The sequence below is a fragment of the Paralichthys olivaceus genome, chromosome 10, assembly GCF_024713975.1.
Source record: "Paralichthys olivaceus isolate ysfri-2021 chromosome 10, ASM2471397v2, whole genome shotgun sequence".
Taxonomy (NCBI): domain Eukaryota; kingdom Metazoa; phylum Chordata; class Actinopteri; order Pleuronectiformes; family Paralichthyidae; genus Paralichthys; species Paralichthys olivaceus.
In genome coordinates, this window is record NC_091102.1 from 10,780,418 (window position 1) to 10,808,140 (window position 27,723).

At 40.9% G+C, this 27,723-nt stretch overlaps 1 long non-coding RNA gene across 1 annotated transcript; it reads left to right on the forward strand.

The window, feature by feature from the left end:
- Positions 1-1,254: 1,254 nt before the first annotated feature.
- Positions 1,255-27,340, forward strand: LOC138411916 (uncharacterized). The gene is made up of 4 exons (XR_011244404.1): positions 1,255-1,394; positions 1,525-1,612; positions 12,200-12,281; positions 27,174-27,340. It is a non-coding gene; the product is annotated as an uncharacterized lncRNA (long non-coding RNA).
- Positions 27,341-27,723: the final 383 nt, after the last annotated feature.

The window sequence follows — 27,723 nt, forward strand, 5'->3', positions numbered from 1 at the left end:
CTTTTCTATGAAACATCTCACAGAATTTAGAGCATGCCTTTATTTCATTTTTCTTTTGGATATAAACTGCCAGTCTCATCATAAGTGAACAGCTCTTACCTCCCTGCTTAATACTGTGTTTGCTGCAAGGAACTAATGGTGTTTTTCTGTTAAACCATTAGAACATTTCAAACTACAGTTTAAAAAAAGGTGCCTTGTGTTTCCACATTCCTGACACATTCTTGCCCTTGATCAACTACAGAAGGCAGACAATAGCTTAGATCATTTTCCCCAGGCAAGGAAACACAGCATGGATCAACTCAATAACCTGATATTCCCTGTCTACTGAATGTGGCCAATTTAGAAAAGGTCAGCGCCTTTTTTTATTCCAGAGACAATTTGGTGACCTCCCTCTGGAGCCCCAGCGGGACCCAAGGAGACAAACAGAATTGTCGAGCTGCAAAGTGCTCGTGTTGACATTGCGTTCAGGTCTGGACTTCTCAAGGTGAACAGATACCTGGTGTGGGACAGAGGGGGCCATTATGCAAACCTGATAGCCACGGCAAGCAGTCACATGTCTGTGAATGTAGTTTGTCTTGTATCTCGGCCGTTATTTATGGAGTAAGGTGGTTAGAAAAGTCTGCTCCGTGTGTTGTTGGCTCGGCTGCAAACCATCTTCCGTCCTCCCTTTTATATTCTAAAGAGCCGTTTACAACTTCAAATTAAAAGCTCTTGTTTCAGGCAAATTATGGCCTCACGATGCTCCTTTTCCAGAGCAATCAATCTCTGCTGTCTTTATTGTAAAATGTTCCTCTCCTGCTGTTTTGCATAGTTGTATAGAACGGATGTTTTTATTCCAGAACAAACTGTGAAAATTGAATCTCTTAACAATGAGACAGCTCCATCAAATTTTCCACATCGTGTTGCACCTTTGCCCTCATTCACAGCGTGTGTCTGTTTTCAGGGAGGATACAATTGTGTAAGATGATTTTAGAGATCTATATGAGAAGATTAGGAGCAATCATCTTTAGCCATTCCCTGCAGCAGTCATATTGTTGTTCCACTGTACAAAATAACTCTGTCTTTGTTGTGCACCTCAAGGTCAAATGAGACAGTCACTTCAACTTCCTCGGACTCGAGTTGGAAGGAGAAAAAAAAGCTGTATTTTCTTTTGGTGACAAGAGCTGGCCCTCAGTGTTACTCAGCCCATTGAAAATGATTTCAGATATGAAAGGGGATGTTTTGTATTTGAAAATGTACATTAAACGGTGTCAACAACATCCTGGAGGTCACAGAAGAGTCCCCCGCACAGGCTGAATCCGGCTGCGGCGCACGAAGACTCGACACCCCCCTGAGTGGCGGCTCTGTGATGGCTCTCAGTTTCTCTCGTCATGTCCCTGGCAGCTTTGACACAGGTAATATGCATGCACGCTGACAGTGCCTGGGATGTGCTGCAGAGACAATGATGTACATATCATTTTCCTCCCTGACTGATTGAAGACTGTAATCTGTGCTGGACTTTCTCTCTGATTACACACGTTTCAGGGAGCAAAACAAGGACTCTGAGCCGCCACTGGGCACCGGGCTCATCCAGGGCTTTCAGCCTTCAAGAGGACTGAAGTCTGCCTTTAAGGTGAGCTCAATTTTCGTCCCATTTACACTATTGTTACAAGTGTCGGATAGAATGCATCTGGCAGATAGTGGTCAAACAGTGGCTGTCTGAAGATGACACGGGAACAGAGATGGAACTGACACCCAAGGTCATCCTATTCCCATCTCCGGCACAGTTTTGAATGTTTAGAGCTCCTGCACAGAGAGAAACAGTATCATGAATTTTACATTCACCAGCTTTGTGCTCTCGTACAAAACACAAAGTATCTCCTACAACTCAACAGGCCAATACCAAACCTGTCCAACGAGAGCGACCAAGGAGCGTAGACAGAGAATATGTTGCCGGTAGCTATAATACTCTGCACTGTCCTCTGTGCTAACAGTGATCCGCTGGTTTAATGGTGAAGTAAACCAGTGTTTTAGTTTTATTTTTTTATTTTTAAATGTTAGCAAACAGCGCACTCAGACATTTAACACGCTCTTAACCTGCCTGCGTAACCTTGGGAGGTGCACTTGTGTCTTGATGTAAGACCTGGGAGATTTCTCTGTTGACAATAGGTCAATCCTTTACAGAAGGTACCTAGCACATTACAAGGTTGGTCTCGTGGGAGAAGTAATGGGTTCTGGGCAATTGACCAACCTGCCATGCTTTACTGCACCTGCACTGAGTTAGAGCTGTCATCATTACCACTTCCTCCAACGTTCACCCGCAGCAACCCAGACACTCCCACTCGCAGCTATATTTCACTTTGGTGGAACATTTTCACTTTTTTTTTTTTTACCACGCGTGCCTCCGTACGCGAGCAGAGGCAGTCGAAGCAGTAAGGTAACCTCTAACAGGCCTGCACTAAAATAGAAGACTACAACTTCATGATTCCCAAGAAAAGACCAATATCTTAGAGAGAGAAGGTTTTAAAATGTCCATACTCATAGTTTCTATTTGTCAAAATATGAAGAATTTGAGTTTAATCTTTGAATGGCTTTTGGGGTTATTCAGAATGATTGCGACAGAGTTTTGGCAGTTGGAAAATAATCATTAGGCAGCTCTGTTTAAAAAAAAAAAAAGCTGAAAGTTGAAATGGTTCATTAAAATGAATCAGAAAAGGAAGCATGTCTCTACGTGTTCATTAATCAAGTAGCGCTGTTAGGAAGAACCTTTGATTTAATTTGTGTTTTGCGTCTTTCTTTAGAAAATTATTTTACATTCAAATTAGTGCAGCTACGGCACAGACAGGTCAGAAGTCAATGCCGTGAAGGTCAAAGACATACACACACGCACACACACACGCACACACGCATACTGATACTGATAACAGCCATCTGAAATCTGATTTAATCAACATTTAGCATATAGCTTCAGTGTTAAGACCATTGAGTTGCACTATCCTGAGCAAACAAAATTAGAAGACATCTTATTATTATATATATTACCATTAAGTCCATTTAGTAGCTGTTTTAAAGATTTCCATCAGATCGCATGACTTTCATCAGCAGACAGAGTTTACTCAGTTATTACCTCCACTAAGGAGGTTATGTTTTCACCCCTGTCCCTTTGTTTGCTTGTTCATTTGTTATAGCAGGATTGCACAAAAACTGCTCGATGGATTACCATGACATTTGGGGGAAGGGCGCAGATCCAGATAAGGGGGTTGATCCAGGATCTTTTGTGACACTTTCTTTAACATTGTGAGACTGGGCATTTTGCAACTTTGTCCTTAATTTCTCAGATAATAATTTATGGATCTTGATGGAAAAATATCTGACATGTTTAGGGGGCTGATATTTATGAGTGTGTGCAATTTGTTGCGGATCCAAATAAAAATCAGCCTCGAGTCAATTTAAATGTGGTTTCATAAGGGGAGTGTTGAAGGTATGTGCTCTACTGTGGCCAGAAATGTTTGATTCTCAAACTTCCACTTTTTTAGCAGCACTTTAAGTTTGACATCTACCAGTGTCACAATGCTAACCCTAATAGTAGCTCTCACTCATTTTGTTATTTTTATTACTTTTGGCTTTAAATGATCCGAGCCCCCTCACTCAGTATGTAGCATCACTGTTATAAAAATGTTAAGCTTTTTAAATGGTAAATATCAGAGATGATCAAGGCCTCAGCCAGGCAGCCTCGAGCAACTTCACTGTGACTTGCAGATGTTATTCCTTCAGATTTCACATCCTCCTCCCACACACGTCTTTTATCACTATTTGCCGGATCCAAAACGACCAGCTTTGAAAATGAAGGAGAGGAACTTTACATTGTGCCAGAAAAAGGAATGGAAATTACGGGCAGTGTCAGATAATTGAGCTTGTCGCAAGAGACATGTTAATAACAGACGAAGATGCAGAAGACTTGTCACTCCGTACCCTGGGTGACAGACTCTCTCTGTTGATGAGCTGTTTTAGAGGGGAAATTGTTCCACGCAAACACCATCGTTATTACAAGCTGGCAAGCCGCTCGCTTGTGTACCCAATTCTGCTTGAACTGACAGAATCCAATTGACCGGCACATATTCATGCACTTTATTTTCTTTATTCTCACCAACAATGCAGATAATTACTGCACCAAGTAAAACTGAAAATAGAATTTCACTGTGTCCCAGAAAACAATGCCGGAGCTGTCTCAGCAACACGTCTGCGGAAAGCGCAGAGACCGGGAGACTTTAGTGTAAGACGAGCAGCAATCCAATATTACTTGTCAACTTCAAACCTGCTGGAACCATATTGGCATTTTGATCTTATATAGAATAGAGTTCAAATATTTTTTTTCATGTCATTACTATCGTCTGCATTCAAGCAAGGCCACATGCAAACCTTCATTCAATAAAGCTTCCTCAGAGCTTTGTGGTTTTATAACCCAACCATTTTTTTATGGGCCTCTCTGTATCCATCTCTCTGTCTCAGGTAAACGCATCAATCTACTTTCACTAAGTTTTAAAAGTTGTAAAAAGTTATAAAAGTCTGAAATTCACTATTTTCACATCTATTCATTTGCAAATTCAGAGGTTGAATACAGCCATGCTTTAATGATACAAGCCACATTTAGACACTAAAATCTTTTTCAAATACTATAAAATTATCTCCAGAAGAAGCTCCCAAACTCGCTTTACAATAAACTCCATCACCAGCATATTACCCACTGATGAAATGAAATCGGGGCATTATATGTTTCAATCTGAAGTCAGAGTTGTGTATATTATTATTATATATTATTATACAGTGTCTGAACTTCCAAAAGAATCACTCAGAATATAGTTACCTTGTTTTTTAGTCTGTAAAAGATATTTATATTAGTGCACGTGGATTTCTTATTATACATTAAGAGGTTTTTAATACCTGGAAAACATAAATGGACATTGCTATGATAAGTTTAACCAAATTATATAACTAAATAAATAAATATACAAAAGAAAATATAAATAAATAAACTAATTACCTAACTAAATGGATTTATCTGTCTAAAAATGACCCAAAAAAAGATACTGGTGTGGTTAAATGGCACATTTACCCTAAATTTCACGCCTATCGTGAGTTCCCTCGGGAGTTAATGTAATCAGTGGAGAAGCAAACGCCCTCAGAGAATAGCGTCCATGGTGGGGCGGTTAAGTGTCTCCCAGGAACCAGATCACATCTGCCGGGTTCACGTCCCTCTGCCACCTCTAACACGACTCATTAACATACTGGAGCCATGTTCCTGTCTCATGTATGTTTTTCTTTTTAACTTAAACTTTGTTGCTGGACCCACAGTTTTGGAGGATGTGTGGCGTTCACACTAACGTACAGGGGGGACCCTGGTGCCGCTGTCCAACAAGTCGTCCGTTATCTGAGGGAAATGTGTGTCTGTCCAGAGGTGAGGGCGGCTTTGTGCTCTCAACCAGGCCACCTCTCAGCCTTTGTGCCAGTAACAAGCTCAGCTCAGGCTCCAACGAAGCGAGAAATTGTAAACTCTCCGGAGAGGCCCAGTGGAGAGATAAGGGCTTAGTGTTTGCTGGAACTGTGCATGGGGATGAATCTGATACGGCCGAGTCCCACGCCAGAATGGGAGTGATGATACCTCCCCTTCTATGGAGAGTTATGTTTAATCCCCTTTGCCAGTGTATTCACTTGCAAATATTCCTGTCACCATTAATATGTATTAACATCCTTCACACACTGTTCAATACGGATTTATCAGAGTCTATTTTTCCTCTTGTGCTCGCCATCGTCTCTCTGCTGCTCTTGAACCACAGCTTTTGACGAAGAGAAAAAAGCCAAATGTGCTGCTGATGTTCAAGCAGCAAACCTTTGGCTGGAGATACTGCAGAGTTCAATACCGACCGCAGTGATCGTCTGCAACCAAACCAGACCAAATCCATTACACGTTCATTATTCAGTGGGTCAGATGGCTTTTTCATTCAGATCATGAGATCTTTGAAAAATGTAAACTTTTAAACCCGTCTGTAACATTCCACACAAAATGTTGCTAAAGTTCCTAAAATGTCTCATAATGTGCTAATCTGAAAATTACAGATAACTGAACCAAATTTTGGAGTTTATTAACCAAATGCTTAATTTGGTTGATTTTGTGTTTTTCTTGCTCACAGTAAAAACCATAGTGAAATAATACGTTTACCTTTGCGATGTCCCTCACATCTATCTCTGCAAGGCATTTCTCTTTTTCTTTTGAAACAAGAGGAACAAACAAGTTAAAATATTCTTTAACAAGGTTAAAATCTTTCAATTTTTATCTGTGGACACCTTGTTTAAGACCTGATTCACGTCGCTGATACTTCACTGTTACTCTTTATTAATCTGATGTTATTTGTGAATTACAGTACGTGATGTAATCTAACAAGATAAGGATTGTTGGATGGGATTTGTGTGAGATTTTGTCTGTGTTTCTCGGACTAATCCAGACAAAGCAGCGAGAAGCTCATTACAGCCTGGTGAGGCCTTAAGCCGGTGCTGCCTGCATTAAAGCAGCCAAGAACTGTCTGTCAGCCTCCTGGCAGAGCCCAAATCAAGCTGTCAATTACTGGTTGTGTTTATGGAAATTACATGTTTGTTAACATGCTGGAAAAATGTGCTCTCGGCTCAAGCAGCATGTGTTCGGGGAAACAATTTTGCTCAGAAATCACCTTTCAAATGGATGAAGGTGATCCTCATCAGATCACAGACACAAGAGGCATTTTAACTCTCGCTGTCCTGATACGTGTGAGGAGCAGCCCAGACACACGGAGCCACAACTAACAATCAAAGGTGGAGTCCGTGTGTGAGGCTATGGTTTTGTTTATTAAGTAATTTCCCTCAGCGTTGGCTGATGTTCAGCCTCTTTTGTTTGTCTCAAAGCTGCAAAAGCTGGGAACAACAATGGCAGGAGTGAAAAGAGAGACGTGTTTGATCTGGAACAGTAACTCAAACGTTTGACACGCAACTACACAAAGTAAACATTACATTAAGCTTATTTTATTAAACAAACAAAAGGTGAATTAACCACTAGAGGGAGCAACATGCTCTGAATCTTAATCAAGATTCTCAAATTAATAATTGAAGCGCAGTATGTCAATTTCCACTTACCGTATGTTTGTGTCAAAGGCTTACCAGTTTCCACCTGAACAATGGCTGCTTTAAAGAACAGCTTCAGGTTAAATAGATTCACAACAATGCAGTGTGAAAATGAAGCCATTTCTACCTTTCAGTGTAATGTCTCTGGTGTTTATGTCAATTTCCCTGTTGATTTTCTCTCACATAAAGGCCTTGATTTCAGCCTCCCAATGATCATGAAATTGAGCCAATCGACATGCATATCTCTGATGTCTGGTTGAGCTCATCTTAGACAAGGTAATTTTGTCAGAGCAATTACCACTGTAATGTATTCTGAAGTCGGGGCATTTTCTGCTGCTTAGGTGAGCTTCTGACAGCATGTTTTGATTTTTAAGCAATTCTGCTTTTCACTCTGAGATCTCGCTCAGGCCGGCATTCTCCCTATGTAACAACCCGCCATGATTCCATTATATCACATTAACGTCTAATTACCTCACTCAGACCCGCAGCTATATTGAAAAGCCACTGTGAGTTCTGAGGTTTGACGAAGCTGTAAGTAAAGATGGGTCGGAGGGGGGGTGGGCGTTTAGGGGGTCGGTGGGTGTTTACAAACAAGAAACTCCAACTGTAAGACATACCCAATTCCCAGTGGACCCATATTACCTGTCAGGGACGATGACAATGCCCTAGAGAATGTCACTGTGCAGTGAAACTGTCATCACACAATTACTCTCACCATTACTGGCCCTACATCTCCATGTAATGACTGTGACACACTTTACAATTCAGATTGTATTCTCAGTCATTGGCACTTAAATGCTGCACTCCGTTTTATGAAAAGATAAAGATCTCTGTAATCTGCCAGAGCTCAACCATCCCTTGAATGCTTGTCAGGCGGCATTTTGTCGTTCGCAAGAAGTTGTCATAGCCCGGAGCATCTCCCTTTTGTTGGGCTGGTGAAAGTGTCTTTTTGAGTGTGGCATTGTGAGCTTGTTGATATGTGCTCGCCAAGACACGAGAGTCAAACTGTGTTTGGGTTCAGATGTCTATGGGAAGTGCAATGCGCTGCAGTTCAGAAGAGAATCGGCACAGAGCATCATCCCTTAGACATGTATCATCAAATTAAGATCTGAATGATGCCTGTTGTGTTGTGATGTGATGCAGATGTTCAGTGTACTGTGCCCTCAGATTTACATTCAAACTTTCACACTGGATATTTGCATTTTTTAGGAGATGCCTTGGGATAATCTTATATATCTCAACAACTCCGATTAAAGGCCCTAAACTAAGAATGCATCAGTCCAAGTTGTCCTGGTGTCCCAACCCATCTTTTCCACCAACCTCTCCTCTCCATTTCTTCTGCCCTACCCCCAACTGGTCGAGGCAGATGGCCGCCCACACTGAATCTGTTTCTGCTTTTTTGCATTTTTTTTAATTTACCCTATCTCCTCTGCACTGTCTCTGGCCTACTTAGATTTTGTAAAACTGATCTCAAAAACATACTTTAACTTAAAAAAAATGATAAATCATCTGTGTGAGCATTGCTCCAACTGGACTATTTTTAGTTAAGGATGATTACACATCAAGTACTTCAGTGGGTATTCACAGCAGTGCATGATGACACAGTGCATAACTCCAAATCAACAAACTAGAAGGGTGTGTGGAGAGGACATACCTCTGTCAAGGCTGATGCTTTCTCTTGCCATGCTAATGAAACTGAAAAACAATTCTGATGCATATCAACTCCAACATTTAAAGGGTTTTTTCCCCTGGGTCATATCCCACCCTTCCATAAAATTTAATGGGAATTGGTTCAATAGTTTTGCATAATGCTGCTAACAGACACGCAGATGAAAACACAACCTCCTTGGTGGAGGTAACTACATAGATGATTCATAGCAATGAAAACAGAAACAGTGAGGTTCACTGATGACTTTTATTATGACACATTCAGACTATTTCAAGAATTCTTAAGATAGACTACAGTAAGAAAACTTTCAAAAAGAAGAATATTGATGCAATGAGCTGCTGAGCTGTGTTGGCAACAAAGGGGGGGTCTGCTCTATTAAGAGCACCTATCCAAAACAGGATAAATGATAACTTGAACATGTTGCTGTGGAGGAAAACACAGATTGGCTGTGGTAGATTTAGCGACCTGTGATCGGCTCATATATCACCAGAAGCAGGTCACTATAGACAATGTTGATGTCTTGTTTCCACATTTAAATTTCCATACAATTGAATCCTGAGACAGTAACAACTGATTCTTGTTGTAATACGTTCTAACAGAGTCTTTGCTGCTTTGCCTGATAAAGTCATTGCAGTTTTTGACCATAGGAAAATATATAGAATGTCTCCAGACTCATCCATTTCAGTCATTGGCCGATCTGGGAACAGTCCAACTGCAAAAAGCTAAACTGTCGGGCTGCGTGCGATAGCAGATTGCATTTAACAAGCCAGATGGTTTGTAATTGTCTGATCAATCCAATGTTTGTGAGCTTTTATGCCTTTTATTATGGTTTGTTTTCCTTACATGCTATTTCCTCTGTTGATTTGCCTTCCCTCGGGGAGGGTCGGTGTCAAAAACACTTTTGCTGCCTGGCCACCGTTAAGTTCTCTCAGGGTGTGTGGAGTCGCACGTATTGTGTGCTGTCTGGAGTCAGGCAGCTCCTCCCATGACAGTGACTGGAGCAGCGTTATCTTCCACGGCTGTCGGCCATGCCGCTGCAGTCTCACTCTTCACCTTTTTCAAGGCAGCGCTGTGTGATTAATGCTGTCCTGCTTTCCTCTGTGCAGGAGTTGGTGAAGGAGAGACTTTTATCTGCAGCTATAAGGAGTAAAGAATAAGTGTGGATGCTTCTAAATTTTCTTAAATTCTTAAACACGGATCAACCTTTGCTCTCACTAAGATATTCTTGTTCCTGCAGCATCCGCATGCTTTATACTCTGAGACATACAGATGTGTCTCACTTAAATTTGTACATATATTGCTGGCATTGTTATTTCCATGCCGCAGGTAACAACAGGCCCAGTCTCCAATCACAACGTAAGAGTTGTTCCGGATGTGAAGAGGTGAACCCTCCACCTTTGGAAGCCACTGACTGCTCCCCCTCGCCTCGTCTTTACTTTATCACAGTAATTGAGACTTTTTTTCACAGCACTCCTTTTTCTTTTCATAGATATGTAATGCACTGGATAGATCCTCAACATGCTCAATCACAGAGAACTAATTTGACTGTATTGTTTGACAAGTGTTCCTTACAGCTTGGTGCGAGTGAGACGCAATCTAAGAACAATTATGCCATTTTCTGAGAACAGTATGGGGCAGGTAACAGCTATTTTAAATTTGCACAGGTTAAATGTAATGACCACTTTAAGTGCTGAGTTTCAGTTGCAGGTCTTTTTTCAAGGAAACCTGACTGCTGTTGCTCAGGGTGAGAACACAAAGTGAGAAACTGGCACTGTGCATGTACATATATGTAATATGAATTGTTGACAGCTGATTCTGTCCCTATGGGCCACGTGAAAAAGAGGAGCGAATCATATTCATATGGGGAGAACTTCATTCTAATTTTGCAGCACATCAGATACCTAATGTTAAAAGATGGTGGATCAAAGAGTCTGAATGTGCGCTGGCATTTGAGAGGAAGTGAAGTAAAAGAGCTCAAGGTTGCAGAGGACTGGAGCCCATCGGAGCCATGTCTGAGAAGCCCCTGTTGGACTTTTAAATTTTTATCACTCCTGATATTTGTTCTCGGTGGCAAATTAACAGCCTTCCTTGTGCCATTCAGTTTCCTTTCCGAAGACAAGGCTTAAATTCTGTCTAACTGCCTGAATTTACTACTGTTCTATTTTTCACACGACAGAATCAATGCCGGCACCTACGAGGAGAGGATAAAAATTTATGGTATCTTGCAATTTAATGGTTGAAAAGATGCAATTTGAAAGATCATAAATTGTGAAGGAGCTTATGCTTCATTGCACTTGATTCAGTGCTTGCTGTTAGAACTTGATTTGCGAGTGTCTGCAAAGTGTGATTAACGAGGCGATCAATGTGCAGTGCAGCACACTATGGCACTCCTAATGCTCTTCATTAGAATAAATAAAATAAATTGACTGCAGCTCTGTGAAAACTCTGTAATGGTTAAAAATCAAAGAATGTCATCCCCCAGCCACGATTTAGCTCCTCTCAGCCTGCATCCACCTTGATCACATTATCCTGACAGCCTTGTCTCTGAACCTGCAGGGGCCCTGAGACAAGCTCACGGCGAGGGAAGTAAAAGGAAGTGGTGTGTCGGCGGGGGCCACAGACTATTGCTTAGTTGACTGGTAATCATAAATCGGAGGGCTTTTGTGCTGCAAGTGCCATGGGGGAAAGCAGTTTGTGAAGTACTAATGCATGAAATAACATTTCAAGTTGATAAACGGTTCGCAGAATGGTCAGTCCGGCGCAGATTGTTCTTCCCTCTTTCCTTTTTCATGAAGGCATATTGTTTGTAATAACATTTACCAAGAGAATTTATTCCACTTCATCTCATGCTTTCTTGCCACCGTGGAGGGAGGTGGACTCTGCTGGAACAGTCACTCCTCCTGCCTGTCCCTGCTGGATTATTGTCTTTTCAGATTAGACCATGTTGGATTGGCCACAATATGAGCTGTCACGCAGTCACTTAACTTGGCCCTGCAATTGATTTCTTGCTCTGTCTCCCGTGCGGCTGTTAAAATCAATTAGCTATAAGTAACTGGGCAACAGAATGCATTTGTAAATGAGCTGGTATTGATATTTTCATCTTTCTCCATTAAAAGGAAAGTATCGACTCAAAGGTTTATGTTATGTGTCATGTTGTCTTTTGTCTGCACCGTTACGGGGGGAAATATGAAGCGTGCAGCTGCAGATCCATTAGAGTATGGCTGATGAACATCCAACACGATGCATAACAGCAACAGTAATAGTGTATGTGTCAGCTAAAGCAAATATCGCATTCATAACATCAGATGCAGCTGCAAAAAAAATCTGAGTGCATAGAAAACATATTTGTTATTAGGAGCTGTTGTGTTACACTCTCAACTCCGTGATGTGATTCCCTCCCAGGGAAAAGATGGCGAAGATGGAGTTCACATGGTGACCAGCGACCGTACCAGTCTTTGCAACACCTTTGTGCCGCGGCCATAGGGTGAGTCACCTCTCCTGCCACTCAGCTCAACCTTTATCAACTCTCTGCCCATTAAACATGACCTGAGTGCTCATTTTGCATGGAGACATTTAATTGTGCGCCGCTGAGGCACTAGTGCTAATAGGCTAAGTGCTGGCTCCCACAGTGTCTACCTGAACTGCATATGAACTGCAAAACTTCCCTCCCGTCGGTGACCCCCCAATCTTTTCATTATTGTAATCATATAAGAAATCACTCTTTTCTGGGCTAATCATGTTTTTGTAAATTAACCAATAAATTACTGATTATTCTCACTAATTCTACTATTCATTATGTAAAATCTTAAAAATGCCTAATTATACTTTACTGATTTATATTGTCTTTTTATCCACTCCGTCACAGATGTTTTCTGCCATAGCGTCTGCAGTGTTGAAGGGATAGTTTACAGAACAGTGTTGCAGCCAAATCCAAATCCAATTGAAGTAAGTGGGGAACACATCTTCAAACGTAAAAAACGACAGAAACAAAACATAGCATGCGTCCATACTGCTCCTGGAGTGTCATCCAAGTGTCAGTAAGCCCCGACATTCATATCCGTCTTGAAATGTTGTCATTTACACCATGTTTTAAGCCTAAAGGTCCGCTACCGGAAGTAGTGATGCTAATGCGCACCCCACACATGCCCTTGGGCGAGAGCTTGTGTGCAGTGTGTGCAGTGTGTGCTGTGTTTCTGGTGTGTGCGTGCGATCCAGAGGAGGATATCAGAGAACATTGAGTCTAAAAACTTGCTGTAAATGAACGGTGTTGAGTTGAATTTGAACGCTGGGCTTGGATGACACCACAGGAGCAGTATGGAGGCATTTTATGGTTTTTTTCTGAAGAATCATCCCACATTTACTTCAATTGTATGGATTTGGCTGCAAAGCTGTTTTCCCCTGAGACCTATAAAGTGTTTTGCGGAGTCACTAACTTCACCCACCCCTTCATCAGCGTAGTGGTCAGGAGATAATGTGTGAATTATCATTTTTCTGTGAACTATCCCTTTAAAGACCAGTTCAGACCGTCTGTGTGTGTGACACTTGATGAGTGTTTATTCAAACACAGAAACATTCACGTATCAAACCTTCCCCTTACTTAACACCTGATTTTACATGTAAACATGCACAGGAGTACTTTTAATATAACTTGTTCTGCACTGATCACTTGTGAAGTGAGACCACAGTTGACCGGGAGTCTTGTTGATGGTCGTCGTCCAGGTGGTCAGGTTCTGCAGCGTTTCTCATCCAGGGAATGATTCAGTTGTCCATAATGGGAGGTTTCTTTTCTTGTCCCTTGTTTTCCTCATATTTCTGAAGCAACTGTGGGTCAAAGCCCAGACATGGTTGCCACTGATATATTCCATGAGAGAGCACTGGATACCCTAAAGTAATTATTGCAGCATCGCATATTTTTTGTGTTTTTTTGTTCTCTTGATGATTTCCCTGGGTATCTCTTTTCAAATGGAGCACAATACGTGCAATCATTTCTATATTTTTGTTTTCCACCGTCAGACAGAATACGGCTAATAATCCATGAAGGCCTTTTCTTTCCTGAAAGGTAAACTACAGCTGACTGCAGCCAAACAGGAAGGGTCAGTGCTGAAACAAAACAGATCAAGTTTTTTGTTTGGACTCGGTGTTTAGAGAAGGCTTCACGTAACCATGAATAGTAGACAGCACAATTTATTTCCAAAAGATCACTTCAAGATCATGTTAAATTACTCGGATGAGACAAACAGACGTTGCCTGGATGTGGAAAACCTTGTTTTTTTTCAGTACATTGTGAAGTTTATGTTTCAAAGTTTTCATTTCGCTTGCAAACAGAAGCACACGGCTCAGTCTGACAACCTAGAAAAAAACTGCATCCACCTCTGTTCACGCGGCTGGGCTTCTGGCCAGAGATGGATATGATATAAAATTAACAAATATACCACAGAGAAGTCTTTTCCATTAGTTTTCACTTATTTCCTCCGAAATGTGGTATCTTAGATATATGTTCAAACAGCAGAAGAAGAAGTAAAAGAAAAATAATTTAAGAATGTTATTTAAGTTAAGATCAAGAAGTATTTATTCTACAATACAAAAACATCAGTCTTTTTCGAAGTTAATGTTATTATTATAGATATTATAGGTGATTGATGTTATTGATTATTATAGTTGTATTAACATGTCATTAGCTTTTTAATGTTTCTAATTGTGACCACTTCATGTGCTGCTGGGCAACTGAATTTATGACAAATAAATACATTTTAGAGGTTAGGCATTTTGTTTGGCATGAAATATCTTAAGAACTATGAAAGTGTTCAGAGGATATTGAAGAGTAATAAGTACAACATTTCCGTACAACATTTAGTGTATTATACATATGATATTTCTTAACATTAAAAGAATGAATATATATATATAAGAATAAAGTGCATGTTGTCTTATTATGAAAGACAAACTAAACATTGCTAAAATGAAGTAATTAGCATTTAAAACCTATACTGTAACTAACAATCCATTGTTGAGTCAATTTAAATAACTCATACACAAGTCTTAATTTAAGCTTTGGAGTAAATGTACTGTCAATCATTGCACTCGAGGGATTAAAAAAAAGGTCAGTTTCATCACATATTTTTTCAAAGTGTGTTTCTACCAGATCGCTTTTAGCACAAATCTGAATAATTTTCTCGCCCTACATCTCCCTCCGTCCTCCCCTGCACTGAGGAGAGAAACATTGAACGCCAGCGCTCCATTACTTCATACCACAGGGATGAATATCGTTGTGTAAAATCATTTGCTTTGAAACTTTAACAACACACTCCTCATCCTGTGGCAAAGGAGCTGGGAGGGGGCACAGGGCAGCCGAGTTGTGAATAGGCCTCATCAGCGAGGGTGAGGGTTCAGATCCTTATATTAGTTATACAGGAGTCACCCTCCCCGACCTAAGGCAAATAAGCCACTTAACGCAATTATTTGCAATCACTAAAGGTGATATTCATTGTAAAAAAAAAAAAATTCCTTCCTTGCCTCCACATAATTTCCCATTGTTCGTGTGACAATGGCAGCCAAGAGAGCGTTTGGAGTGTTATTGTAGAGAATAAGGCCATCTTTCTCTTTTTTCAGAAGACTACTTCAAAGTCTGAATAAACTTTCAAATTGTGTGATAAAACCAAGCCTTATTGTGCATTGACCCTCGCTGGGGGAGAGAATGGCAGGCTTCTGCTGCACTTTGTATTGGACTGATTTGTAAATATGAGTTTTTGAAATGTGGCACAATACTCTATCATGAATATTTCAGCTGTTACACATTTCACGCTATTGTAATCCTGTGGCTGTTTTTATTAGGCTTATCAGAGGGTATTGTGGTCGGAGGTATTTTTTATTCAGCCGTACGCTCTCTGATACCTTGTACCTATAGTGTGAAATCACACAGAGGGAAAGTGTCTGTAATAAACCACTCTCTCACAGAAGAAGAAGAAGAAGCAGTTCTGAGAGCTGATGAATAATTATTGCAAACTTTCTAGTGTTTATCTGTACATCTGTCTTTGTTTGATTACAGTTTCAAGAACAGAAGCCTCAGTCTTTTAGCCTCCTATCTGCACGGGGCGTAACGTGCCATTTGGTAATGCAAACCAAATATCTGACTAATTAGCAATTCCCTCACGTTGCTATACGTTTTTTCGCTCTGCATATTTCTGCCTTCCAGATAGTAATGCAATTAAGCACAACACTTTTTTTCCCTCCTCAAAATTGCTTAAGTAGATGCAATTAGGGAGTGAATGTTTTGATGAGGCGAACTTGTATCATATATCCATAAACCTTCAGTCTGGAAAATCATACAGTGGCTATAGAAGTATGTATTTGTCATTAAGAAGAAATGTTCAATGTTTTAAGTCTATTTGAATTTAAATTCAATTCTACCATGAAGATCAAACATGTTATTTGTTGGAAGAAATATTCCTCTTTCACATTGTAAGTCAGAGCCCACATTCTTTCTGAAGCTGAGTTTAATCAATCAGTTTGAGTGTGGAGGACTTTATTCTTTCCCTCCAGAAAAGCAGCATATATTAATACTAAATAACACAACAGACCAACACTGTGCCACTGACTGACCGACCGTCTGGTTATTTGATTTGTTGATGCAGATTTTGTTCCATTTCTCCCAACAATGGTCAATTAAGGATTTTTTCGTTTTTCCAGTTTCTCTAAGTGAATGAGCTGTGTTCTTATCTGGTATCAAGAAAATTCAAATGATGGGGATGTGAAGAGAATTTACACAACAAAAAATTTTGCACATAGTTTGGTGTTTGTATTTTATAGAGAAGTCTCTACAAATGAGGAAGATGAGCTAAATCCTGGCTTGACATATGTGAGTTATGAAACAGACGCCGAGCAGCGATTAAAGCCTCCTTTCTATGGAATCAAATGACACAAGCAGAACAGCATTTGGAAGCACATTTCTTTTTTTGCCATGTTGTAGAAAGTGAAAAATACCTTCCTGGATCCACTCGTCTATTCCTCCTTGGGTCATCCTCCACAAAATTTCATGGAAATCAGTTGAGTAGTGTTCGCATACAGAAACCGACAACAAACACAGATGGAAACATAACATCCTTGTTCGAGGTATTTGTGGTCACATAGGCATCAGGAAATTGAGCCAAACAAGTAAGCAAAGGTAAAATGAGGGAGCTCTTTATTCCAAGTGCAAATTCAAGCCAACATTTCAGTTTAGCTTCATCCTGTGCAGAAGCAGTGACCCCGCCACTGAGTTGCATTCTCTATAATTACCAGGGTAACCTTTGCTGTGTTTTTAGAGTCAAATACCACAAAATACATATTAAAAATACCATAAACATATTTACACCTAGTTACTGCAACTTGCATGGCATTGTGGGTAAAGTGCATGATGCAATATGTCATTTTTTAGTTACTTACTGTTTTTTTGGAAATTGTTGTATTAAGACATTTGTAGTAGTGCTACATGAAGTGTTGCATTAAGATTGTTTTCATGAAGAGCCAAACCGCTGTACTAATGTGTATTATGCGTATTATATATTGGTATTGTGTCATTTTGACAACAATGAAAACCGTTTGTTTAGAACAAGAAACTGAACCAGCCTCTCCTCCCAGTACAGACGCCACAGACAGAGCTGAGACTCAGAGAACTTGTGGTGGCATGTCAGCATCTGTATGAAAATTGGTGGCAGCATGATGCGTCACAATCGCCTCTGATCAGTTACAATGGAAATAAATAATTCATACTGGAGGGAAATGAGTCTAATTAGCAGGCAGTTTGGGTCCTTTGATAAAACTGAGGACTAATTCTATGAAGGGCAGGAAGCTCTGCCATCAGTCAGCCCTGAGCAGATTAGCATCTATTATGAATGAGGGATGAGCACCCTGGTGAAACCAAGTGTGTCCACGAGACAAACTTAATAACTCCTGCGATGGGACAAACTTCCCCGCACCCTCCACCCCCACGCACCTCCTCCAACATACACACACATATACATATATCCTCCCTCCTTTCTCCCCCTCTCTCATCTGTCTGCGCTCCCATCCTTGCAGGTCTATTGTGAGCAGGTAGAGGCACGCTGCTGCAATGGAGGGACTCGCCCCTCTGTCACTCTGACAGCTGTGAAAATGCATCCGCCATGCTGCATTAAGGAGCCGCCACAGAATTTAACACCACACTTCAACACAAAAGGAATTCAGGGGGCACCTTTCTCCTCTCATGTGCCCATTTTCCACGTCCGTCCACCAGATTCCTGACCATTAAAGCGACTATCACTTCATTCCACTGGCTTTAGCAACTCCCTGCTGTAAAGAGATGCTCTGCGTGATGTAGGTGTGAAATCAGTGAAGCAAGACAATGCCACATTTGTTCCTCTTTCCTCGCAATAGCAACACAATCGAGGCCAATTAGAAGCGAGCGTGGAGCCAGCGTGACAAGCAAAGGTCCTGGTATCGGGGGGGGGTGGACCTGTCAGCTCCACATTGAATAAGATAACAATAAATATCTAATAATGAGACTTAATGAGCTTGATTGAGTTGATTTGTTCTGGAAAAAGTGCAGCAAACGGTGGATGGAGGCGATGTGATGAGAGATGGATTTTAATAGATAGGAAACTCTGTTGGGGCTTTGCTGCACAATGGGGCTGCAGAGGGAAAATAAGGTACAAAGGGACGCTGAATGGATTCTCATGAGACATATCAGAGATAATTAGATAAATTTCACACTAACATAGATCATTCACTCAAGGACATGATGAACATGTTACACTTCTACAGAGGATTTCATATATACAAGAAATGGCTGGTGCGATTATTTTCAGCTTACATGTTTCCAACAAGTGCAATATGTTCATACAGTATATGAATGTCGTTAAATGCTATTATGGGAGCCGTAATGACTGCCAGATAATTATCCCTCCCACTCAGACTTGACGGCTGCTGAATTTCTCTCATTTCACCACATAATTGTCTGTGATTGAATTGGAGATTTCATATACTTTTCCGTTCCTTCAGGCTCAGCTGACTTTCCGCGGCGATGCTGCATGGAGGTTATCGCGGGCCCTGCGAGTCAGCTGATGAATCCCCCTGTAAACAACATGCGATAGGGAACAAAGTTTCCCTTCGCTTTTTCAAATACGCCTCTCCCAATTTTCCCTTGAAAGCGACTGAAAAGTCAGATGAAGGGAAGTTTAATTAAGTAAGAACCTGTTGAGGAAGATTTCCAATCATGGTCTTCAGAATGAGTGCATTCAGCGTATTCATCTTCAGGCGATGTGCTGTCTCTTTATCCAAGTGTGGGCTGGAGTTCTCTAGAGGGATCCCAGTTAATTGAATACATTAAAGTAGAGCGCCGCAGGCTTTATTTATTTTTCTACTTTAGTCAGACTTGTTTAAAGGAGACCAACTGCTGATGTTTGGCCCCTTCTAGAGTTTAAATGGTCTCTACACTGGGAGTGGCACGCAGGAGTAGTGGTTTGAGAAGAGATTTGATGTAATCCACAGCCTTATTTATTCACCATGAACCCCTGAGTGAGCCTAGTTTATGTATTTGGCAGTCATTCAAATGTGCATCTTGGCCCTTGGGCCTGTGTCCCATTATGTATCTATAGGACTCAGTGTAGAAGGTTTCATTTTGTTCCCTTTAATGTTTGTGTGCTGCAGCTGCAATCTTTCCCCCTTACAACTTTTATGACGAGATGCATAAACTTTGCACATGTGCAAATATCACACAATTTAGGTTCATAATCAGTCATGTTGCAAAACGTTTCATAGCTTGTAAAAAAAAAAACATGGATTCACATCACAAAATATGCATTTTGTGATTTGGGGTGAAAAATATTCTCCCATATTTTACTTATTACTTCTGCCAAGGAGGTTATGCTTTCATCTGCATTTGTTTGTGTGCATTGGCAGGATGTGGTGTGGGACCCATTTAAATTTGTTGCTGAACCAGATCAGTTCCTGATTCAGGAATTTTCTTTTCACTTTCTTCAACATTGTGAGACATTTTTTGACATTTTCACTGATTTCCCAGTGAATACTTCATTGAAGTCTGTCATATCTAGCGAACTGATTTCTATGTGTGAAATTTGATTGAATTTAAGGGGACTGTTGGCTTTGACTGGGTTCTGTGCTCTGCTTCATGTTGCACATATTCAACCTTTTTAATGGACGTAGAAGTTGAAATTACTTTTTTCATTTATATTTACATTTGACATTATTGGCCTTAAAAATCTGCAAGCGATAACTTTTAGGTCAAAGTCTCACATGTTTTCGTAAGCAAAGATAACTACCCTCCTTTTTGCATTTTTTAAAATCAAGAGATTCTTATGAATTATCACTTTAATTTAATCCTGATTCCTCAAGAGTTGTTGTTACAAATGCAAAAAAAAGTTTAAGTTGTTAAATGCTGTTACGGGAGCATCTGGAGGCTCGATGCCTCCTGCAGCGTCCGCAGGTTCGGTTCTGACCCTTTGCTGCGTCTCTTCCCCCATTCTCTCTCCACATTTCATGCTTATCCACCGTTCTCTCAAAAATGTCTTTAAAGAAATGTTCGTTTTCTGATTTGCTGCCTGTAGACACTAAACGTTTAGCCATTCGAGGGGAAGAGGGATTTGATTATGATTTTATTAACAGTTAATGTTGCTTCAATATATTTATACATATATATTTATATATATATGACTGTCAGTTACGTCTCCCACAGTACAGACTGTGATGGAGCAGATTCTTTAACAAGCTGCTTGACTGATGGAGCTCGGGGGTTTTAACATCATGTGATGTGTGAAATCCAGACGGTGGCTTTCTCCCCAGAGGGCAGCGAGATCAGATCCCTGGACAATACTCATTAGTCAACACGCTCTTCACCTCTGTAGTCACATTCATCACAGCGACATAGAAAACTAACTTGTACAAGCACATCATATGCTCATTAATAACCTGCTTCAACATCCATCTTGTTGGAAAGGGAATTCATTTCCTTGCTGTGATGCAATTGTTCATTTAAAGCAATTGTCAAAAGAAATCCTTATTCTTTGTTTTCCTGGGTGAGGATCGTCACATCCCTTCAATCATAGTGAAAATAAGATAATGAGATATATATTATTTTGCATTATATTTCACTGACTGGACATCTGTAAACAGAAAGTGGTTTTGAAAGGTTACTAACTTCATTCTTCTGATGAAAGAATAAAACAACAAGAGTGTGTGGCTCTTTAAGATGTATTTGCTGTTAGAAAGTTCATTATATTGGCCACAGCTTAATGTGAATACGTAAAACACGGTAATTTAAATACAGCGATGCCTTTTAATAAAAAGGATTGAAGTGAGATTTAAAATGATCAAGGTGATTAAGAGCAACTGTGCTGGACATTTATGTAGCAGGACTGCACGTAATGAATAAAGATTCATACTTTAGTCCCAAATTTAAATTTTTGCACAAAATGTGCCTGATGTCGGCAGCTTTTAATCACCTCACTGACAGGAGTAACTGCTTTCATTTAACCTTGACTGAAGATCATGAATTCTAAAGCATTTAATTGGATACATCATTTACCAGAATGAACAGAGCAAATTTTCACCAATTCAAAGGCTCAGATTGACAGACAGTGGCAGTAAGACCCACCACAATTAAAGCTGATCTGTATTCACTGGCCCTGTCACCCATCGCCATTAGTGATGTGACTGTTTGATCATCTCTGCACAGAAACTTTGCTGAACTTCACCTTGTTTTGAAAGGACTCAGCGTTGAATGAGAGACGGGAGGTTGAGGGGCTCTGGAGGATAGCGGTTTCCACACACACACACACACACACACACGCGCACACACACACACACACACACACACACACGCACACACACACACACACACACACGCACACCCACACGCACACCCACACCCACACCCACACCCACACCCACACCCACACGCACACCCACACGCACACCGACCCACACCTACCTCTGGGACCAGATGCACCTCTGGTTTAACGGCAGTCACTATCCTGAAAATGGCTTTGAAAGCACAAAAGACAACAGTGCAAGTCTCACACCATTATATTTATTATATCCATCAGTGGCTTAATTGAAATGTTTCAAAATCATAACATAACAATGGCGTCTCTTTGAGACATTGGAAGTAATGGCTTTGTCTCGTCACTCTCTGCAGACAATTGCCCCAGTGATGTGAAAAACTGTGTCAAGTGGTACACAGCGAAATGTGAGGCGCACACTTAATTGTTTTCCTGCCTTTGACTTCAGAGAGAACAAATTCAATCTGTGTGCCAGACATTTCCTCTGTGACTAAGCCTAACCAGCCAAAGCATGTTTGGTTAAGCAACCAGCCCCAGGGTTAAATTTCACATTTTGCAATTACAGTTTTTTTTTTTTTTTAAATCCACAAAAACGCATTGTGTTATTTAAATGAACATAGCTGTGGGATGTATCTGTTAACCAGATCCAATATAGTGGTTCTCAAAGTGAGGTCTGGGGACCCCTGTGGGCCCGTCTGAGAGCCCGGGGGGTTCTCCCAGTAAAATGAATTGTAGATTAATTTCACTCTATTTTAACTCGTATAATTTCATACAGTGAGAATAGAGAGTGGAGCGTCTCTTTTTGGGTCATGGACAAGACGTCTCTATATGTTACACTGAGACATTCAATATTTCTCTTTTAATCTCTTGTGAAAATAACTGAGAATCCATTCTTTTTCTATTGAACAATGCATCTTCATTTCAAGAGGATTCACTCACTAAAACAGGACAGACTCAGTAGAGTGTGTACGTCCACCAATGCAACAATCACCTCACCAAAAACTGTTTAAATTCACTAGGTCCGGATTTGAATTTGGATTTTCACCAAATTTCACAAACACCTCAAGATTTTTTTCATCCAGATCCACAACAATGTTAAAAAAAATGTCAAAAGTTAAAAAAACTTTTCAGACCTGAATCTGCAGCAAAATTCAGTGGGTTCTTCCTTTGGTCGAGCTCCACCCCTCTACAAAATGTCATGGAAATCGTTTGGGTACTTTTTACGTAATCCTGCAAACTAACAAACAAACGCAGACTAACGTAACCTCCTTGGCGGAAGTAAATATTGAATCTGCATAATATCACAGGCGACAGCTCGGGACACGCCTCAGACTGAAATGCTTTCATTCAATCCTCTTGGGGGGAGAAAAAAAATCTTCTCAGAGATTCTGCGACTGCTATGATGCACGCTGGCCCGTTCCAGCTGGAGTTGATCAATGCTGACATTTTGGAACAGAGGAAGGCATGTTAAAGGAAATGCAGATTAGGGAGACCAAATCAAATCCACTCAAGTGTTGTTCATTCTGCCCCACCGCAACGCAAACCATGTGTGCTGCTTTTAAGTGGTGAAAATAATCGTAAGATTATAGAGTGGTCTCTGGTGCTAATTGTCTAAGAGCTGTTTTTCTTTTGCTCCCATTAATTCTTGCTGTAAGAGACGGGCCCCGAATGTTTTAACTGGATTTTGTGAACTGTTAGCTTTGGAGATATTGTTTGATGGCGAATGTAATGAGGGAATCATCATTTCAACATGTGTGTGGCGAGACCGAGCTGGCAAATGTTGGCCGGGACAGCTGTCGTAACAGATTTGAAATGTGAAGAAGTTGATGTTGCCTGGGAGGGAAAAGCACTCAGCTCCCGCTCACTGATGTGTTGTTCTCATGCTCAGTGAGGGAGAGCGTCTGACAACAAGTTTAAAGCTTGAACAACTTCACACAGTCTCAGACTCTAGGAGAGAGAACATGCTGCATTTAAAAAGCCTCGGAGTCATCATTATCAGCCATTTTATCATTAAAATACCATGAACCAAGAAGCTCCTTTATTCTTAAATTCAAATTCCCCTCCTCTCAGAATTGTGTGTTGCTAATCTATTCTTTCATTTCAATGTGAAGAGTGATGAATAGTATGAAGGCAGTTATCACATGCACTGTGGGAAGTTTCACTCTGTGCTCATGTTAAATCTGAGTTTAGGAGGTGTGTGTGTGTGTGCAGGATTTACTCACAAGTGTGATTTGGGAACTCACATACCCATTATCTCTCCTTTGAGGGTCACAGGGGGAGCTGGAGCCGATCCCATACGTGAGTGTATCCAAATATTCACGCTCACATTCACACCTATGGACAATTTAGATTTACCAATTAACCTAACAACAATCTGCATGTCTTTGGACTGTGGGAGGAAGCAGGAATACCCACAGAAACTAGGAAGTACATGCAAAAGACCTCCGGCAAAACTGGGATTCAAATGCTCTCGCTAACCACTGCACCACCGTGTCAAAATCTTGCTGGTAAACAGCAGCTCAGCTTATAAATCTAACAGACTAACTAATTTAAAGGTCCAGTGTGTAAGAATTATTATTTCAACACTAGATATCACAAAATTCTACATACTGTACCTTTAAGACTGGATTTTCCAAGTTGGGAGAAATAGTAGTTACATTATCTCAGGTGAAGGTTTCAATTTTTTGTGGGAAAACACATAACACACTTTTTTGGGTTTTCTTTTTGTAAATGACTGATCTTTACCTCAGACGATGTCTCTCTCTGCCACCTGTAGTTTTGCTGAAAACACCAAACACTCCATCTTAAGTCTCAACACTTTTCAAGACTTCCGCTGTTGATTTCTCACCATGGTACACATGCTCACATGCACCTTACTGAATAGGTCAATCAGTTTTTTAAAAAGTAAAAAGCAAGGCGTCCACACCATCCATTTATTTAAACACCTTACCTCCCTCCTTCTCGCCTTGCAACCCAGCGGAGGCCATCACTTCTCCAGAGTTAATAGTGACACAGGGCCGAGCAGCATGCATAGGTGCTTTCATGACTGATTGATATTGTTGGGTTTAAGGCTATAATATTAAATAAATGGCCTATTCTAAAGTGCCCATAGGGACTTTTTTTTTTATTTAATTCCCTGCTGCAAAAACAGAAAAAAGTGTCGGCTGCAGCACGTATTGGTTTGTGTAAGTGGCAGCAGCAGACATGAGTAAGCACAATACAGGATAATACAGGATCTGTCTGGATGAGGGATTATGATGTGTAATTATCACAAAGAATTTTAAACAGTCACTGATGCATTTTAAAAACCATCATTGAAAGGCTTGTAATTATTCCAAAATGTGCTGTTGTCAGTAGAAACATTTTATATTTGAAAGTAATTCAGGTGACGTGTTTCTCCTCAGCTGCCAGAGAAGATTTCTGGTTTCGTGCCTTTTCTATCTGTGGCTTTTTGACGGATTTATTGATGCAGCGCTTCGTCCTATCATGACTGGAGCGATTACTTTACGAGCATCTTTTAGGCCCAAGTTTGAAAGAGGCGACCTCGTGCAGGGGTACAGGATTGATGTCTGGGTTATGTATATTTCATGTGTTACTGATTTGTTTGGACAGCGTTCCTCGGTGTATCCACTCCACTGAGGAGTCGCATCACCCGGGCTCATCGTCCATTTGCCCGTGGAGCTGGATTCATGGCCGGCAATGAATTGTGATGTCTGAGGGGTCTGAAGGAGAGAGTTAATGAAGTAAAAATTAATGAAGCACGTGAGCACCACCATCTCAAGGCTGTAAGCTCCTCCATGCCCCATTTATAATGTATGATCTCAATAAAAATCAATCCAATGTACCAGTTCTTACTGAGGGTAAGAATAGATTTACCGATTACAGCCCTGTGTTCCCCTGGTCATAATTACCCACTCACCCATCTTCCCCCCTGCTACAGTCAGTGTGCTGCCTCACCCCATCACAGAATCCAATGGGATCTCTGCGTCAGTGTTTGGAAATGAGCTGATTTCCTACACAGACACCAAGACTTTTGGAAAAGCAGCATATTTGTGTCGTTCATTTTCGTATTATCAAACGTAGCAAGAAATGTGAGTTGAGGCACTTTGTCCCTCCTGCAGACTTTGAAAGTTAAAACGCAAAGGTAAGTTATAGCAAGTTGCCTGTATTAGAGCTCCCCCTTCAGGTCTCATGCGGCACTGTGTGTCAGGAGAGTGGACTCCTGCACATGATGGGATGTAGCAGTGGTTACTATGCAGCACAGCCCCAGTATTTATCAGAAGCTTTAATAGACTGTTTTCTATTTTGACAGTTATTTCATATTTATTAATCTGTTTTGCTGACAGAAATACATTTTGTCCAATATAAAAATGCAATTGAAATAATACAAATTTTTCTCAGTGTACAATTTATAATGCAATATGTGAAGGAGCACTCCTAAACATCTTTACTCTTCCTCTGGTTTTTTGTGTCGTCCTGGAGCTGAAGTTGTAAACAACATGAAGCTCTAGAATAGTTCAAACTACAAACGTCCAGTTTTAATCATTTTAAACAAAAAAAGAAATGTATGGAAGCCCAAGTGGAAGAGAAACAGATTTTTTGTTTCAGATCAACCTACACATGCTGCAGACGTGCAGGTGCAAAAGCAGGATTTTCAAGTTCAGATGCCTGATGTGCCTGCCCCTCCACCGCTGTGAACAATTCTGTATTTATAATGTCATCTTATCACGCTCCCCTTGAAGGCAGCAGCAAGTGCACTTATGCCTTCCTTTGTTAGGGTGAGTTGGCAATTTCCTGTGAGATGGAGCTACTGCAGGCAGCCCCCTTTTTCCTTTGATAATGTCCCTGACACCTGGACCAGACTGCTGTTTCCATCACTTTGCAGCCCGGAACAGGAGGAAAGCAACATGTCATAAGCCTCCTGCCACCCAGAGTCACTCACTGTGCATTTAACGGCACTCTCCTCGCCGCACTCTCCAGGAAGTGGAGGTCACACATGGGGAGAGTTGAAAAGTTGCCTCACTCCATCAAGATTTTAGAATCGATTTTTTTCAAGTCTTTATGTTTCATCATCAGTATTAACCTGTGAATGGTGGAGAAGCTGGTTAATAAGCAGCGGGTCTGAAACGCTGTTTATTAGAGACTCGACAGACCACTTCTAAATTATAATTAATCAGTTGATTTTGACCCACAGATTGTAATTGTGCCCTGCGAGTGTCATTTATTCAGCTTTTCTTCTGGCTCTACTTCCACCACCGTCGACCTGCAGGACAAATTAACAGTCTTCATGCTACCCTGCAGCCATAATGAAAATATTAGTCAATCAAAACCCATAATAATGCTGTGAAACCCTTCCACATATCTCCAGAGCTGCATACAAATAGAAAACAGTAATATAAGTGCTCAGCCTGTTCCGGGTTTATACTTGACAGTGTGAATGTGAAGCGATGTCTAAAAGCCTCCCTGCGCTGAGCACGTCCACCTGAGGCACCACAGAGCTAAAACTGTTGAATGTTGACTTGCAATACAAACAGATAATGTTTTAGTTTCTTTCTCAATTCCAGGAAGTGGGAGTGCAGGGCATGCTGGGATGTGGGGGCCCTTCTCTGCGACCTGTCTGCAGGTCTGGTGATGTATTGCTGGGGGCCAGTCGGCCACAGTCAGGGCTACGTGTGGCTGCTCACTGTGCCATGGCACTCAGGGCACTTCAACCCCCAGTCCCTCCTCACAGGTACTCCGCAGCCCGCCACCGTGCGCTACTCATTTACTGCTACACTGGTTTTCATAATTAGCGCCGCAAGGCCTCATTAAATCTGCTCTAATGAATAAATATTGTATTTCATAGCCTGATTACCAGATCAGCTCAATGCTTGAGCGTTGTAAACAATTACTTCCCTAAATATTCATCACCCCAAAGTGGATGATCATTGGTATTTAATACAGGACTAGCATTTTCAAGTGCATCTTTATTATAATAATAATAGTTTTTGAAATGTTTCCTTTTAGAGGAGGAAAAGAAGGGATGTTGGAAGTTTTATTTATACTAATGTGACCTAAAGTATGAGGATAAGAGGATTTTATTTGTGTCAACTACAAAGTAAATTTTAATCACTG